Source organism: Patella vulgata, chromosome 3 (genome assembly GCF_932274485.2).
Source record: "Patella vulgata chromosome 3, xgPatVulg1.2, whole genome shotgun sequence".
Taxonomy (NCBI): Eukaryota; Metazoa; Mollusca; class Gastropoda; family Patellidae; genus Patella; species Patella vulgata.
The window spans coordinates 61335992-61352464 of NC_065881.2; the positions used below are offsets into that span (position 1 = coordinate 61335992).

Sequence of the window (16473 nt, forward strand, 5' to 3'; positions counted from 1 at the left end):
GACCCCGATTCTGACTCACTGAATGTTGTTTTATGGGGTATTATATGATTAAGTTCGTCATATTTATGTGTTCAGTCCACTTGTTGCTAAAGCAACCAATATCGAAAAGTGGAGTAATAGACGGAGATTAAACTAATAACATGAAAGGTTTTTAGAGACAGAGGGAGAGAGAGAGTTTAGACAGGCGACCCTACTCCTTAGCGATATAAATACATCTGAGATACACTGTAAATAATATCTGTGTATTTTTACTGTAAAGTGACTGGCAGAAAGTTGCCAGTATAATGACTGTATTTTACCACTGACTTGTAAATTTACACCTAAGTGGTAGATTTAGATTTACAAATGGCATGTAAATTTACAGTGATATCTTATTTATCACCCAATCCTTTCTTACATGCACAAATAGATAAATATAATTCTTTGGTATAGATTTTACTTTTACTGAAGCTGATTACATCACAGCGTAGTGATACATCATTTTTTGACAGCAATTTACCTATTGCAAAGTACTATATATTAACCCAGTGTTTCTTTCAAGGTTAATTAAATAAAATTATTTTCTTTTTAATAAAACAAGAAGTTACCTTTTAATATAAAAAAAGAAGTTACCTTTTATTCAAAAGAAGTGGTTCCTTTAAAATAAAAGAAAGTAGTTCTTTTTAATTGACCAATCAAATTCATGTAAAGCGATAAGAGATGTCGCAGTAGATTATGTAATTTATCACACAAGCGATATCTACTCTAGGGTGTGTTATTGGGTGATAAAATAAATTCACAATTTGTTGTAATAATACTATTTCAAATGGCATTTCTGTTAATATACAGCTCACATAATGTAAACTGACATATGGTTGTATTTCTACATTACGTTTGATGTAATCTTACATGTGGCCAAAGAGCGAATAACCGGTGTGGCCACTATTTGAGAGTAGTTAATTTACAATTTACTGTAAAAAATAATAATTCAAATGGCATTTCTGTTAATATACAGCTCACATAATAATAATAATAATAATAATAATGAATTTATATAGCGCCTCTCATCTAGAACTACTCAATCGCGCCGAGCTGCACTGTCACGTTTGGTATTCACAGTTAAATAAGTGAGTCTTCAAGGCTGATTTAAAGGACTCTAATGTTCTGGCTTCCTTTAATGGTGCTGGAAGTTTATTCCATTGGTTGGGTGCTGAAAAAACTCTATCTTGTTTTCATGTTGATCGAGTTGTTCTTTCTTCACTTTTGATTTGTAGAAGATCACTCAGCTAGTCAGGAGCTAAACCATGGATGCACTTATAAGTGTGTGTGTGTGTGTGTGGGGGGGGGGGGTATTTTATATTGAATACGCCTGTAATTATGGGCAGCCAGTGAAGGGATTTGAGCACATGTGTAATATGATCGTGGAGTTTTGTTCTGGTGATTACACGTGCAGCAGTGTTTTTTATCCTCTGTAATAAGCGAAGAGAAGAAGCTGGAAGTCCGTAAAGTAACGAACTACAATAGGCCAATCTAGATGTGATTAAAGAGTTCATTAACAGTTTATTTGAATCTGTATTTAATAGTAAAATGCAGGGGGACTGCACCACACAAAATTTACACCAAAAAAACAGCAAATACACGGATAAGACATCATACTCAGGAAAACACAAACAGACAAACAATTAAAAAAAAGTGAATGGATTCGGGGGCTAGCCGTAAGCGTCCACTGCGCTGTACAGTTCCGGGTCTGTAGTGACACAGACTTCACTCAAATTTGAAAACAATCAGGAATACAACCCAAAGAAACCATTGTGTAATGCCAGCATGAGTCATGATCTACTATATGCTACACGAAATACGAATGTAAGCATATGTAGTAAAATTCAACTATACAAGTAACCACACCGGTGAAATGTATAAAAAAGTAGTCTAAACCTAAATGATCTAAAATCAATCAAGAAACGTTTCAGTAGTCAATACATATAGGGCACATGTTCCATCCGTCACAAAAAACTATAACAAAACTGAATACAAAGAAGCAAATAGGAAATGTAGACTGTCTCGAGAGACAGCGTCTGCTGACGGAGTGGCGACGTTATTTTGGAAATGACGTCAAATCTTAGAAGGTGATAAAAAAAATCACAATAATAAGGGGGATAATCCAGATAAAATAACGTTAAAAGCTTAAAAACTATAAGTTTTAGCGACTAATCGGAATTATTAAGTTATGTAATTGTACAATTTATAATATATTAATATAATACTCCACACAAAAAATGCAAAACAGGTATGCTGTAAGTGTATTTATAAAGGCATAAAAAATAAGGGAGTTAATTCAGACAGGGTTAGGTAACTACAGAAAATCTAAATTAAAATTTAGATTGGATCATTATCCAGTATGTAGTCGGTTATATACTTATAAGAAATGTCAAACTTGGTATGTTGAATAAATGGAAGTTTTGAAATTTCTTTTAAAATGCGTAATTGTGTACCGCCTTTGGCAGTGCATTTAAAGTAAAGAGATTTTATTCGGGAGAGAAATAGTTCTTTATTGTTACATATTGTCAAAAATCGCAATGCCTGTGAATAGAATACACTATATAGCGTGGTATCTGGTATGTTACTATAGATTGACGGGTATTTTACTACTTCAAAACCAAATTTGTCCGTTTTGTCGAAAATACCGACATTAAATTTATTGCTAATTATATTGATGTCCAGGTCAAGAATTTTCTTTATTTAATATTAGTTCAGGAGGATATATTTCACTTTTATATTTGTTGAAATTTCCGTTATCGTTGATAGGTGTTATGTCATCAATGTATCGGAAGGTATAGTTTAGACTTTTAGCTACTTTGTAATCTGTTTTTCTTTTATGGTCTTGAAAGTCGAATTCGTATTTATATAAATGTGCATTTGCCATAAATGGGGCGGAGTCAGTTCTCATTGGTAAACCAATGGTTTGCTGTATTATCTGATCCCCAACCTCAAATATGGCATTGTCAATGAGGAAATGTATGATGTTTTGAAATTGTTCTTTATCAAAAACTATAGTGTTGGCATTGCGACGTTTTATAATCCATTTAGCATCTTCTGCATAAATGACCATCAAGTTTCTGCCTTTCCCGAAAGCCCCATCATACTATTTTCAAGCTTCATCTTATATCAAAACACATCGCTGAAATAATAAAACATTAGAAAATCGGTCATAAATTAAATTAAACTATTTTCAGATATCCTAAATTATTCGTAATTTCAACTAGACAGTGTGCACAATTTTAATTTCCTTTTTGATAGACTAGCTTCACTCAGCAATGTTTACTTAAAGATACATTATTTAATATTTTGGTAAAGAACTGTCCGTTCGTGCTATAATAGTTCAAGATCATTCAAATTTCTTCAAATTATCGGAACCACGGTGCCGGTTATTCGGATCCTAGCCTCGCTTCATCATTTTTAAATTAAATCATTCAATAGCAAAACCGTTCTAATCTATTTAAAACCAGAGCCACTCAATAGCATTGAGAGTTGATTATGGTCTTGTCATGTTAATAAATGTCTAATTAATAATTTATTTACTATTTTAGGCCTAAAGAAAGACCTACAATAGCCCCACGGTTCGATTTAGCTCTTGAATAAAGTAGAAGTTTCTAAGTCACAGTTTGATCAAAATCTGACTACCGTGATCTGCCAAATAAAATATAATAAGGGGGCTGAAATAGGTCACATTGAAACGTGCCAAAATTGACACTGACAACAAATCAGAACAGTATGCCTATACAATAACATCCTCTAGAATCCTAGGTAACACATAGTTTTATAGGGTATTTTAGGGGATGTAAGCACTAACTGATCTGGACTAAACACGAACCGAAATCCTAAAATAAATAGATGACACATACTAATTAATTGCACATTTATTTTTTTGAAAAGTATTGAGCAATCAAACTGATTATACCTAGTCTAAGGAGTACACGGTCGAACTCATTCATGGTTTTGAAGTACCTGTTAGTGAAACTTTTCACTAAGTTTCATCAGTTAGAATTAAAGTTATCTTGTCCCAAAGCATCGACCAATGTCATTGCTTAGCTTAACTTAGCTTTAGGGGAAAATGTTAATCACTGAACTCAGTTAAGACATTCACCCAATGAACATCTTAAGTTTACATATTGTACCGCAATTAAAAGCAGAGTTGATATGTTGAATAATCAAATTGCTTGTCGCTACTTTGCCTTAGCAGTAATATCTTATCATTGAACTTAGTCAAGGTATTGATATAATGAAACTATACTCTGGTTTCAACACTGTCGCGCAATTAGAAACAAAGTTATCGTATTCCAAAGTCTTAACCAATGAAACTGCTAATCTATACTTAACCTTAGTGGTAAATGTGCATGATCGAGCACTGTCAAGGCATTCACCTAATAGACACCTACACCATGTTTGAACATTAGACCTCAATTAGAAGGAGAGTTGTTGTGTTCCCGGGTCTCTCTACCAATCAGATTGAAGTAGGCCTATCTATTTAGCCTAAGCAGAAAATGCTCATCATCGAACTTAGTCAAAGTACTGATGCAATGAAACTATACACGACGTTTCACTACTCTCACTAAATTAGAATCAAAGTTATCCAGCTCCAAAGTCTCGACCAATCAAATTGCTTATGGCTCTGCTTACCCTGAGCAAATTCGCACCAGGTTTCATCACTCTCACTTAATTAGAACCAAAGTTATCGTTTCCCAAAGAAAGAACCTATCAAATTGCTTTTCTGGGAATACCCTAAGCCGAAAATGGTCATCTTTTAACTCCATTCACGCATTCACATCAACCGACAACCAATCAAATTGATTATCTCTGCTTAGTCTAAGCATAAAATGCTCATCTTTGAAATCCCTCCAGTCTTTCACATAATAAAAACTAACACCACGATTGAACATTCTTATTCAATAAGAGTAAGAGTTGTGTCCCAAAAAGTGCGACAGACAGACAGACTCATTTTAATAGTCCCCTGCTGTCTTCGAAAGGCGGGGAACAATTATAAATGCTATATACTCACCACATCACATGTTACCTTAGAAAGCGAACCCAGCTGTGTTGCCGAAAGTTATCCCTTTTTAATCTCGCTTAGTAGGCCGCAACTATTAAATATATTTTATTGGCTACATCTGAATAACACTTTCTTTCGTAATTCATTTAATCCATCTAAATCTGCTAGAAATATTGGTGTCATGTTTGATTGTCACTTACCCATGGAGTCTCAAATTAATAATATCTGTAAAACTGGTTATTTTAATCTACGTAATATATGTAGAATTAAGAAATATATGTCTTTTGATGCTACCAAAACCTTAATTAATTCTCTTGTTACATATCGTATTGATTGCTTTAACTCGTTACTCTATGGTACTCCTGCTCAACATCTTGATAAGCTTCAAAAACTTAAAAACTCTGCTGCTAGACTAATATCAGGCATTTCCTATCGTGACCAAATTACACCTGTTCTCTATAAATTACATTCGCTACGGGTTGTATATATATACTCTTCAAAAAAAAAGTAGGGGATATTGAAATGCAAATACCTATGCAGGTTGTGATATAAGTCATGGACACTTGACATGCTTTGAGAGTGTGTTCACAGATGAAGAACTTATCGCCCCAACAGAACCACTGAGATGCGAATGCGACACGCAATAGCGCCATACATGTGGGAGGGGTTCATTGTCAAATTTGACACTTCAAGGAAGGGTTAATGAAAACTGCCGCGTGCTGGTTTATCTATTCATGTTTGCTTTTCTATCGGTTCTTACATATGATTTACTGTTTAGCGTATCTTTGCTTTAGTGTGTTACGTTTAATTTGATCGGAGCAGAACAGTAGGACGTTAAACTCCATTTCATTTCATTTAATTTGATCGGGAGACGTGTTCGTCGACGTCAACGTCAACCGACAACACTGCAAGAATTGGCCGTGGCACTGCAAGAGGAGTGGGTCAGATTGCCCCAAATCGTGATTAGGCGGTTGATTAGGAGCATGCCACGACGAATTGCTGAATGTCTGAGGATTGGTGAAGCAATTACTCATTATTAAGACAATAATCAAAAACGTCCATTTTCACTTTTGACAGTGTATCTCTTTGCGAGTGAAATGGGGCCGTCAGATAAGCCGCCCATATGAACTGTTTATGTTCATGTGTAGGCAACTGGCCTGTTATTTACATACGCTGGTTACCTCTAATAAAAACGGCAGTGCATTTCCGCAGTTTTGTATTGTTTCTGAATATCCACTACTTTTTGTAAAGAGTATAGAATAGAATATAAGATTTTATTTCTAACTTTTAAATGTTTAAATAATATATGCCCTTCTTATTTGTCAAATATCTTAAATTTTATAAACCTAGTCGTTGTTTACGTTCTGCTTCTGATGAATATCTACTTTTTGAGAAAAAGCTAATTTGGCGTTTCACGGCCAGAAAGCTTTTTCAGTCGTCTCTCCCAACTCTGGAATAAACGTCTGCTTAAGACCTATCTTTTTAAAAGAGCGTTTAAATAGCTAATTAGTCTGTGATAGATGTTCATTTTTATTATTTTATTTGTTTGTAACTTTATATTTTATTTGTCTGTCACTTTATATTTTATTTGTCTGTCACTTTATATTTCATTCGTTTGTCATTTTATATTTTATTTGAACACTTCTAGTGAAAGCAGCGCTATGTAATTACATGTATAATAATAATAATAATAATAATTCCAAACATTTTAAAACATTTTAAAATTTGCAAAAGACGAGGACGGTCGGTATAAATCTTTTGACCAAATAACGGCCATAAATTATTCCGAAGAAAATCCGTAAATATTTGAACTGCAATTAACGTTCCTGTTTCGAATTGATCGGGGGTTCATTGTCCATTTAACCATCCTTGAATAATGTTCGAATTTGAAACAGGGAGTGTTTATCTCATAAGTGGACTATAGACGAAAAGTAATGAAGCCTTAAAAGTACAGATAACATGCAATAAAAAATACAGTTCTAACTTGTGAAACTCCACTTTTATGGTTAATTCACCCATCTTTTACAGAAACCACATGTTACATCACCAATACAATAAATTAATAGTATAAAAACATGCAGTGTTATTTTTACAGCGTTATGTTAAACCAGCGGCTGCCGGGCAGGATACGCCCACATTTTGCAAGAGATGGATAGAGAACAAGCTATAAACAAAAACGTTTTTGTACAATCAGGGCCATAATCCAGAAAGTTATGGTCTGAAATGCGGAAATATCAAAAGGGACTGAGATTTTTGGAATATAAAGATATGTTTTAAATTTCATCAAAATCCGATAAAAATTGTGACCTCTAGAGGGTCCATAACCTTTGTATTTCCCGAAATTCCAATTCAGCCTTCATTATGGTGGAATGGTGATATATCTAAACGGTTTTTAAAATCGGAAAAAAAATGTGACCTCTAGAGAATCCACAAGCTAAAAATGCGATTTTTCATGAAATGAAATGGGGTTTAACGTCCTACTGTTCTGCTCCTAACCTGGGCTAATGAAGACGGGCATACGCCATACAGTGTGCTATGAGGGAAATTTTGCCCGGACAGCGGCACTACGGCCTACTCTTATATCGAATTCCAAGGGATCTTTTACGTGCACGCCAATGAGTACACGGGACCTCGGTTTTTCGTCCGATCCGAACGACTAGACAGCTTTCCTTGTCAGGCCCTCCGTCCTGCATCACTGACAAGGGAGAACCACGCCGGAAAATCTGGATGAACTTTCTCGGCCAATGCAGGGATCGAACACCCGACCTCCAGGCTAGCGAGCTAGCGTCTTACCCACTTAGCCACGCGATTTTTCAACCAATCAGGGGCCATAATCCAGGGAGTTACGTTCGGATATGTGTGATTATCAAAAGGGACCAAGAATTTCTTTATGATAAAAACAAATATTTAAAGTTTCATCCAAATCGCATAAAAACTGTGGCCTATAAAGGGTCCACAACCTTGATATACCATATTTTTACACTATTTGCGTACAATGAACGGCCATTATAACCGCCAGATTTTGTCCGAACTCGAACTCAACCATCATTAGTGTATAACTGTGATATATTCACACGTTTTTTTTTTTAAATCGGATAAAAATTGTAACCTCTATAGGGACCACAAGCTCAAAACGCGTTTTATCGTACAACCAAGGGCCATAATACAGGAAGTTAGGATCCGATATGCATGAATATCGAAAGAAAACAAGATATTTGGGTCATAAGCATGCATTTCAAGTTTCATCAAAATCGGATCAAAATTGTGAATATACCATATTTTACGCTATTTGCGTACAAGGGGCGGCAATTTTGTCCGGCAGTTTATGTCCGATTTTCACGAAATTCGAACTCCGCCATCATTAGGGTGTAACGGTGATATACTAAAACGGTTTTTTAAATCGGATAAAAATTGTAACCCTTAGAGGGACCACAAGCTAAAAACGCGATTTTTTGTACAATCAGGAGCCATAATTCAGGAAGTCATGATCCAATATGCGCGAATATCGACAAGAAACAAGGTATTTGGGTCATAAACATGCATTTCAAGTTTCATCAAAATCAGATCAAAATTGTCACCTCTAGAGTGTCTACAAGCTAAAAACGTGATTTTTCGTACAATCCATGAAGTTACCTACCGATACATGCCAATATCGAAAGGAGCCGAGATCTTTGGGAGATAGACCTATATTTCGAGTTTCGTCAAAATCGGATAAAAATTATGACCTGTAGAGTGTCCACAAAGAAAATGTGAACGGACGCACGGACGGGCGGGGGCAATACACGTCCACGTGAAAATGTGGACGTATAAAAAATACATATTTTTTTTCCAGTAATTTTTCATTTATTGTTAACAGTGTATATGTACTCAGATACAGGACTATATAAGTGTGTGTGCGGGGGGGGGGAGAGAATGGTTAGCACGTACGCGCTATATCATAAGGTCTGTCATTGAGTCAACTGGCGTGGTTTCTATTCCCCGGTGGTACGTGACAAGGAGTAGGGTCGTCTGTCCAACCTCGTGGATTTTCTCCGGGTCCTCCGCCGGTTAACCCCCACTGCTAATGACCCTTACGCCCAATCGAATTATTTAAATGAAACTGAACCGTGTGTTGGTCCCGAAATGACCTAGTTTGTGTCGAGTGGACGATAAACCCATCTCTCTCTCGCTCGCCCCCCCCCCCCCTCTCTCTCTCCCTTGTATACATATAAACAGGAGTAAGAAATAATTTTCGATTTGCTTTGATTTGACGGAACAGTTATATCTGGAAATTTGTCAAATTAGATTGTATGCAAAATTTGAGCCAGCTGATGTAATTAATTTTGCGTTGATTTAATTAGGACAGTTATTGGAATTTCGATAATAAGTCGAGTCTAGTGATATTTTGATATAAAATTAATTAAATTTATTTTCTTGTCGAAAGTTATAATGCTTATGCAAATACGAAACGCCACAGCATTTCCAAAAGGGCAGGAGTCTTATTGAATTTCGGCGATTTCTGGCGCTTAATGTTGGAGTTATGTCACATAATTACGAAGTTCACCGTTATCTTTTGATGTTTGTGATATTCTAATAATTTATTCTGATAAGTAAAAAGAAGACGCTTATCGATATAAACCAATTTCCAGTAATACCATTCATAGGCGTGGAGGGTCCAATCTCAGTTCGGAGGGGGCGGGGTGTTGAAAACATTTGCCCGAAAATTTTCTTTTGTCACCCAAATTTTCAGAATGAGTCAACGATGAACTAAAACGAGTTTTCCACAAAGCTCCACTTATAGTATTCAAAACGTAAACCGCAAACGATATCATTTTACAATTATACAATTATATTTCTATGATATATGGTCTCATTCCCTGATGTTTGTACCCGAAAAACGGAAATACATTGGCCGAAAAATGGACGATTGACTAAATCGCCTATGATACCCTCATATTTATTGCATGAGACTGGATCTTTATGAAATTTAGTGAATTTGTCCAGAGAAGAGAAATATGGACATCGACCATATTTGTTTTTCATAATATACCTGTATACAGCATTTGTGTCTTTGTTTGCTCAATTTGCTTTGAGGATATATGATCCCTAGACTACAATACTCCATGTAACTAATCATAACATGCATCTTCCATTTACTATGTTCACTAATATGTTGATTAAATGAGTAACCCCTATAACCAGAGAAGACAGACGAACTCTTAGGTGGTGATAAACAAATTTATTGCAAACGTTTCGGACTAAAGGTGTCCTTCCTCAGTAATATGAATTTCTGAGTTACTTGTTAAAGGGGAAATTTGATAAAACTGTTGTCCGTGATTAGAGTTTATCAATTGAAAAGTGCTCTCAGTGGTGAAATTTAAGAACATGCCAACCATTCCAACAAATACGTTTACCGCTTAAAAGCATTACATTTCCCCGGTGGCCTCAATTAATTGATAAGTTTAAAGTATACGTAGAACCGTCGGGTATTATGTCATCATTATACTTGTATGTTACCAGATTACTGTAATTTGAAGCAAAGGGGTTGCGGTGGGGGTGGAGCTAGTGGTATGTTGCAAAAATCCATTTTGCTAAATCCATTTGAGAACCAATAATTGAACAAATTATGTCTGGACATTAATTTATAAATTACCCTGTGTTTAAAAATGTTGTATAGTGTAGGGCGCGCATAGTAATGTAGAAATTGCGTTCGGCGGACTCCAGATCACCCTATACTAATCCCTCTCTCCCTCTCTCTCTCTCTCACTCTTTTTCACCCTCCCCGCTTTTGTAAACATGTCAAATTGACATTTTATTATCCAAAAAAGACTTACAAATGACCGTGCTCAATCTGATAATGACCTATTGGTGTATGATATCTTAAAGGTTCATATAAAGATGTCTGGCACAAAAAGCCTAGAGATAAAATCTTGATGTAATTGATGTTTGTCTTGTCCGGACTGTTTCCTCTGGGTTTACAGACCTTTCCAACAAAGTAGCAGACGTCTGCCTCGCACTCTTTTTGCCGTCTAATAATACGACGAATTTGACATGAACATACGACTTTATGAAGCTTATTAGACACATCAGGCGAGACAAAATAAGAAATAATGACAATTACCATTGGTACTTAATATCAACCTCCGGCTTTCAGACCTGACACTACATTCCATCTCATAACTTCTACTCGTCAATTATACAAATAAGTGACTCGATTCCACACAAATTACCCGTATATACGGATTATACAAAGAATATGACATAATCAATAATATAATGTAGACCATTATTATATTTTTCTCTAGGTGTGACTCAGTTAGGTACCCCCTAATTTTGCTATTTCCGGTAAGATGTACATTTATTTGGAGTTTCCTCGCAATTCTGATCTGATCTGACTAGAAAGTGATCCCAATTAGTCCTATATACCGTTCGTTAAAGAGAATTTTTAAAATCATTAAAAATCTTTAGCTAATCTACACTGAACGAAAGATGATTCGTCCCATTGGTCAGTATGTGCCTGAAAAATGGTTTATTTAAAAATATTTTACATACAGTTGTACACAATTGACCAACTAATACGTTTGGCGTCGCTGGTCATTGCTATAATGGTTTTTCCAATGAAAACAAGTAATATAATAATTATAGTCTTTAACAATAAGTCTACATGGATAAGTCTTCGGCGAGGTCCTGTTGTAGCGTTTCCATCTAAAAGTATAAGCGCGGGGGGGGGGGGCTTTAGGTCATAAAGTCAGTCATGAAGTCAGTCAAGTGGTGTAGTTTCGATTACCCGCTTGCACATGAGCTTCAGTAGGGTGAACTGTCCAAACTCGCGGGTTGTCTCCGGGCCCCCGTTTTTTCCTCCTGTTAAAAACCCTTAAATTTAACCATATGTTAGTCCCTAAATGACCTAATTTGTGTCGAGTGGACGTTACCCCTTCCCTTCCCTACTCTCCCCCCCTGCTTAAACCCATTATATTGAACTACATGTTAGTCCCTAAATGACCTTGTTTGTGTCGAGTGGAGGTTATCTCTACTAAACCCTACCCCCTCCCTCTCTCTATCTCTTTCCATCCATCTAAATCTGCTCTACAATAACGCAGTAAATCATATTTAGAACAGGACAGACAATTAACTTGGGATGAGAATCATGTCTGATCCACTAACCCTATAATAATAACACCGTTCATCTTCACTGAGTTAATCTGACCCAATACCATTCAAACTGTATATTATACCCTATCAACTAAGAAAATCAGTACCATCATTAGGTACCAAGACATCTCGATAAAATTGGTTGATTTTATAACAACAGCCAATAGATGTGTCACTCAAAAAGTGTTCCATGCATGAAACATTAGTTATTTTGATTTTATAGCATGAACTCCCAATAATGGCTGCTGTGAACAATTCGACAGATTATTACGCGTACGAAACTATCACTCGATAAAGTAATTAGATATGATATTTTTTCATCATGAATCACTTTGCACCTGGATCGAATACAAAGGATTGTTTCAAGTGTTGCAAATGTCACAGATGAAATCTATAGTGTATACTTAATAATTTATTCAAGAAAAGAAATATGCTACAATAGACTTGGTCGATAGAGGACTTTCACTCAATAATTAGAAACGTGCCTTTTTAAAAGGTTGTGTATAATATGGAATTCACAAATAATAAATAATGCCATTTGGATGAATACTACGTGGAGACATAGTCCAATGCGATCGCTAGAATATTACTATACGTACCTAATGACTGACCTAATCAATCAATTGATTACGATTTTGTATGATTTGGAAATAAGGTGATTCAATCTTAGTGCTTACGTACTGTTATGACCAAAGTAAAACAAGGTCAACCACTTAAAGATACATTTCCGGGTACAACCTGGGTGATTTGATGATATATTTGGACTAAAAACATATTCAAACTAATTAATTTATCATAATTTTGCTTCAAATCCTTCTCAAAACATTGCAATTGTCGGGGAATACCCTGGCTATAAAAAATCGATCAAAAGAGGTCATGTTTGTGACTTACCTCTCTCGGTATCTAGCAACGCAAGCGAAGTCGGAGGAGAATTCATTACATACACAAGACGATGTTGTCTTTAATCGGTGACTATTTATTACAAATATCGAAGCCTAATTAAATTTTCGGATTATCCGTCTTTTTCCGTGATTTTTATCTCAGAAAGTGTTGTACATTTTATTCTTCATAAAGTTTATCAAATTGTACATCAAGCGCTCAATCTCCGCGTGCAACCATCGACATCACGCGTGCAGACACTCCTAATCGTCGGGCTGTCGATTAGGGAAACCCTTACATTTTTGTCCTGTATGCGCCCCAGTAAGATTGGATATTTCTACTTTCCATATATACCAAAATTGCCATACTTCTCTGGGAACGTAGCTTTAAGATTGGTGAGCAATATATGTTTTCAATATCAATATCAAAATTGGTAAATATGATATAAAGACAAACTATGCATGGTGCATTAACAGTTATTGAAAATATAATATTTTGGGGGGGGATTTCGTATTTTGATCAAATAATCTTATTAAATATTCCTCGCACGCAGCCATTTACATTCTTTCGATGGTCGTTAGATGGATTGCAGACTACTTATCAAACTTCGCAAATTTTGACCTGGAGAACATTCCAACGCCATTTATTTCAATATAGGACTTCGCACGATTGTGGTGTGATCGTTTCGACATTAGATAATTTTCGACGTGATGTATACCACTGGTTAAATAACAATTATATTGACTAATCTTTTTATCATATGGAAGATAGTTGATACCCTTAGGCACGTAGACGAACATTTATTTGTACCTCTTGTAGAAATGCTCAAGAAAATAAACATCGTCTGTATTATGTCGTCTAGAATTGTCAATAATCCCCATATTAGGTTTACCATAATTTCTTTATATATACACAGACGCGAGAGGCAGACGATTTAATTTCAAATCTTAAGCGTTTAGTTTATCTCTACTGAATTAAACATTCCTTAATTTATTTGCACAAACGATTTCTTTCTTATTGGTTGCTGTTTCTTTACCCATTCTTGTCCAAATAAATTGATTACCCCTCAGATGAAAATAAAATGTCTGTTAATAGTCAAATGACCCGGAAAACTTGTATTCCCATACCTTCCAGGCATTCGACCGATTAGGCGTGTTATCGGTGGCTTATTTTGCAACACAGCTTTTTAGAGACCTACACATATAAAACCAAACGAACAACACAAGCTGTTTGCTACAAAGGCGATGGGTTTCCCAATGAAATTAAAAATTATACTACACATTCGTTTTTTTGTTGTTTTTTTTTGTGTGTTATTTTAATTTATTTTCTATCAAATCTGTATTCTGCCAGTGACAGTTCTATGTATATTAAACAGCCATACTGTACCCCCAAACCCCTACTTAGGCTATAACGTTGTTATGCTAAAAATATTCCCTAGACAATTATGGAGCGGAATTTCCCCCATAATTCTTACTCCTAAACTAGTTATGCGTATGCTAATATGCTTAATTCTATGCATGTAACTTCTTACTAACACATGTTAAATTGGCTATTTACACATGTAAAAATGCTAATTTATATGACTTATTTTTTTAAATATTGCAGTTAGAATTTGTATTTTGTTCTATTTCCATTATTACTTTTAATTTATTGTAGGCAGTTTAGCTTCGTTAACATTTTGACATTTTACAAATGTTTCGCGGTAAAGGCGCCATAATTCTAAGCTCATTTTGGTAACAGACGGCGCTGTTTACAATTGTATGGTGACTCATTGGGAACATGAACAATTGACCCGACAGACATGACGACATTTTTTGTCAAAAATAATAAAAATATTTTACTTACAAAGCAATCTATTTTAAACTATTTTCGATAAATTAATGGGCTATTTTATCGTGCATTTTCACAAATAGTTAACTGTCGATTGTTTTGGCCTATTTGTTTTCTAAAAGAATAATATATATAGGTCATGCATGAAATTGAATACATCAATATAAATCAGTCATGCTTAGTTTAGCTTATCTCTTCCCTTCAAAATTATGAAATATTTCACGTACACAAATAAAGTATTTATGATATCATTGAAGTAATCCATATCGGGCCAGGCTTCCAAATCATCGGGAGCCGCGGTGTCTCGGTGAGTAAGTCACTGGCTCGGTAACCAGAAGGTCCCGGGTTCGCTCCCGGAGTTGGAAGAGAAAGTCCCTCAGGTTTTCCGGCGTGCTTTCCACCCGTCAGTGCCTGAGAAGGAACACTGTCTTAATGGGACGAAAACGCGATGGCGTGCACCAAGAGTAGGCCATCGCGCCCCTGCCCGTACAAAATCCCCAGAAATTGCACACTTCATGACGTATGCCCGTCTTCATTAGCACAATCGGTGCGTAACAGCAGGACATTAAACTTTATTTCATTTCCAAATCACCGGTTTTGTGTTAGGATGTAGGAAGACTTTTGGGGATTGGGCGAACGATTCACCGCCCTTATTGACCCCATTCTATAGGGTCATAACTAAACGAAATTAAAGTTGGTATAGTTCTACATTGTTTACACTCTCTCATCAAAGTCCCATATTATGCTCCCGTTGAGGGGTTCCGGGGTAATTGTCACCACCCCTCCCCTCTTATATTTTAATGTTTCCAAATGAAATGAAATGGAGTTTAATGTCCTACTGTTCAACTGTCAAGGATTATTTTACGTGCAGTCCAATGTGTACACGGGCCCTCGGTCCTGCACCACTGACAAGGGGGAACCACGCCGGAAAATCTGGATGAACTTTCTCGGCCAATGAAGGGATCGAACACTCGATCTCCAGGCTAGCGAGCCAGCGTCATACCCACCGTGACCCCATCATTAATGTTTTCATAGGGTAGTATAACATTTTGGATTATAGCTCCTGATCGTACGAAAATTGCACACATAGCTTGTGGGTCACAATTTTTATTCGATTTATTTTAAAACTAAAGTTGTATGTTATATCTGAAAGAACTCGAATAGGTTCAATTTTGGCACATATTGGACCGTAATTTCCTGGATTTTAGCCGAGAAGAGATCAAAATTTTGATTCGTTTTCGAAAACATTGTGAACGCGATACAGGCTATAGTTTTTAACAGTTTTTTTTTTAGTTTTTTTTTTATCAAATTAGGTTATGGCCCCTTAGCCGAAACCCCTTCAATATTTAACCTTCTGTAAAATATAAAATATTGCTTATAAACTAAAACAAACACAATGAAAACTTAGAATAAATTACTTTTGCACGTAAAATACTTTATTTTTTCTTTTAGAGAAAAAAATAGCCTATTTTAAATTGTCGAGAATGACTTACTTTTGTACCTATGTTAGAAAGCAAAAATGTCGTGTTTTTGGGTTATATAAAAAGGCACAACTTCACATGTCCTCAATGGACCACCATATAATAAACAGCGCCACCTGTTACTAT

At 35.8% G+C, this 16473-nt stretch overlaps 1 protein-coding gene across 2 annotated transcripts in view; it reads left to right on the forward strand.

Moving 5' to 3' along the window:
- Window positions 1-16473, forward strand: part of LOC126814213 (protein unc-93 homolog A) — a 133523-nt gene that overhangs the window by 2487 nt on the left and 114563 nt on the right. The gene's annotated exons all lie outside the window — the stretch shown is intronic.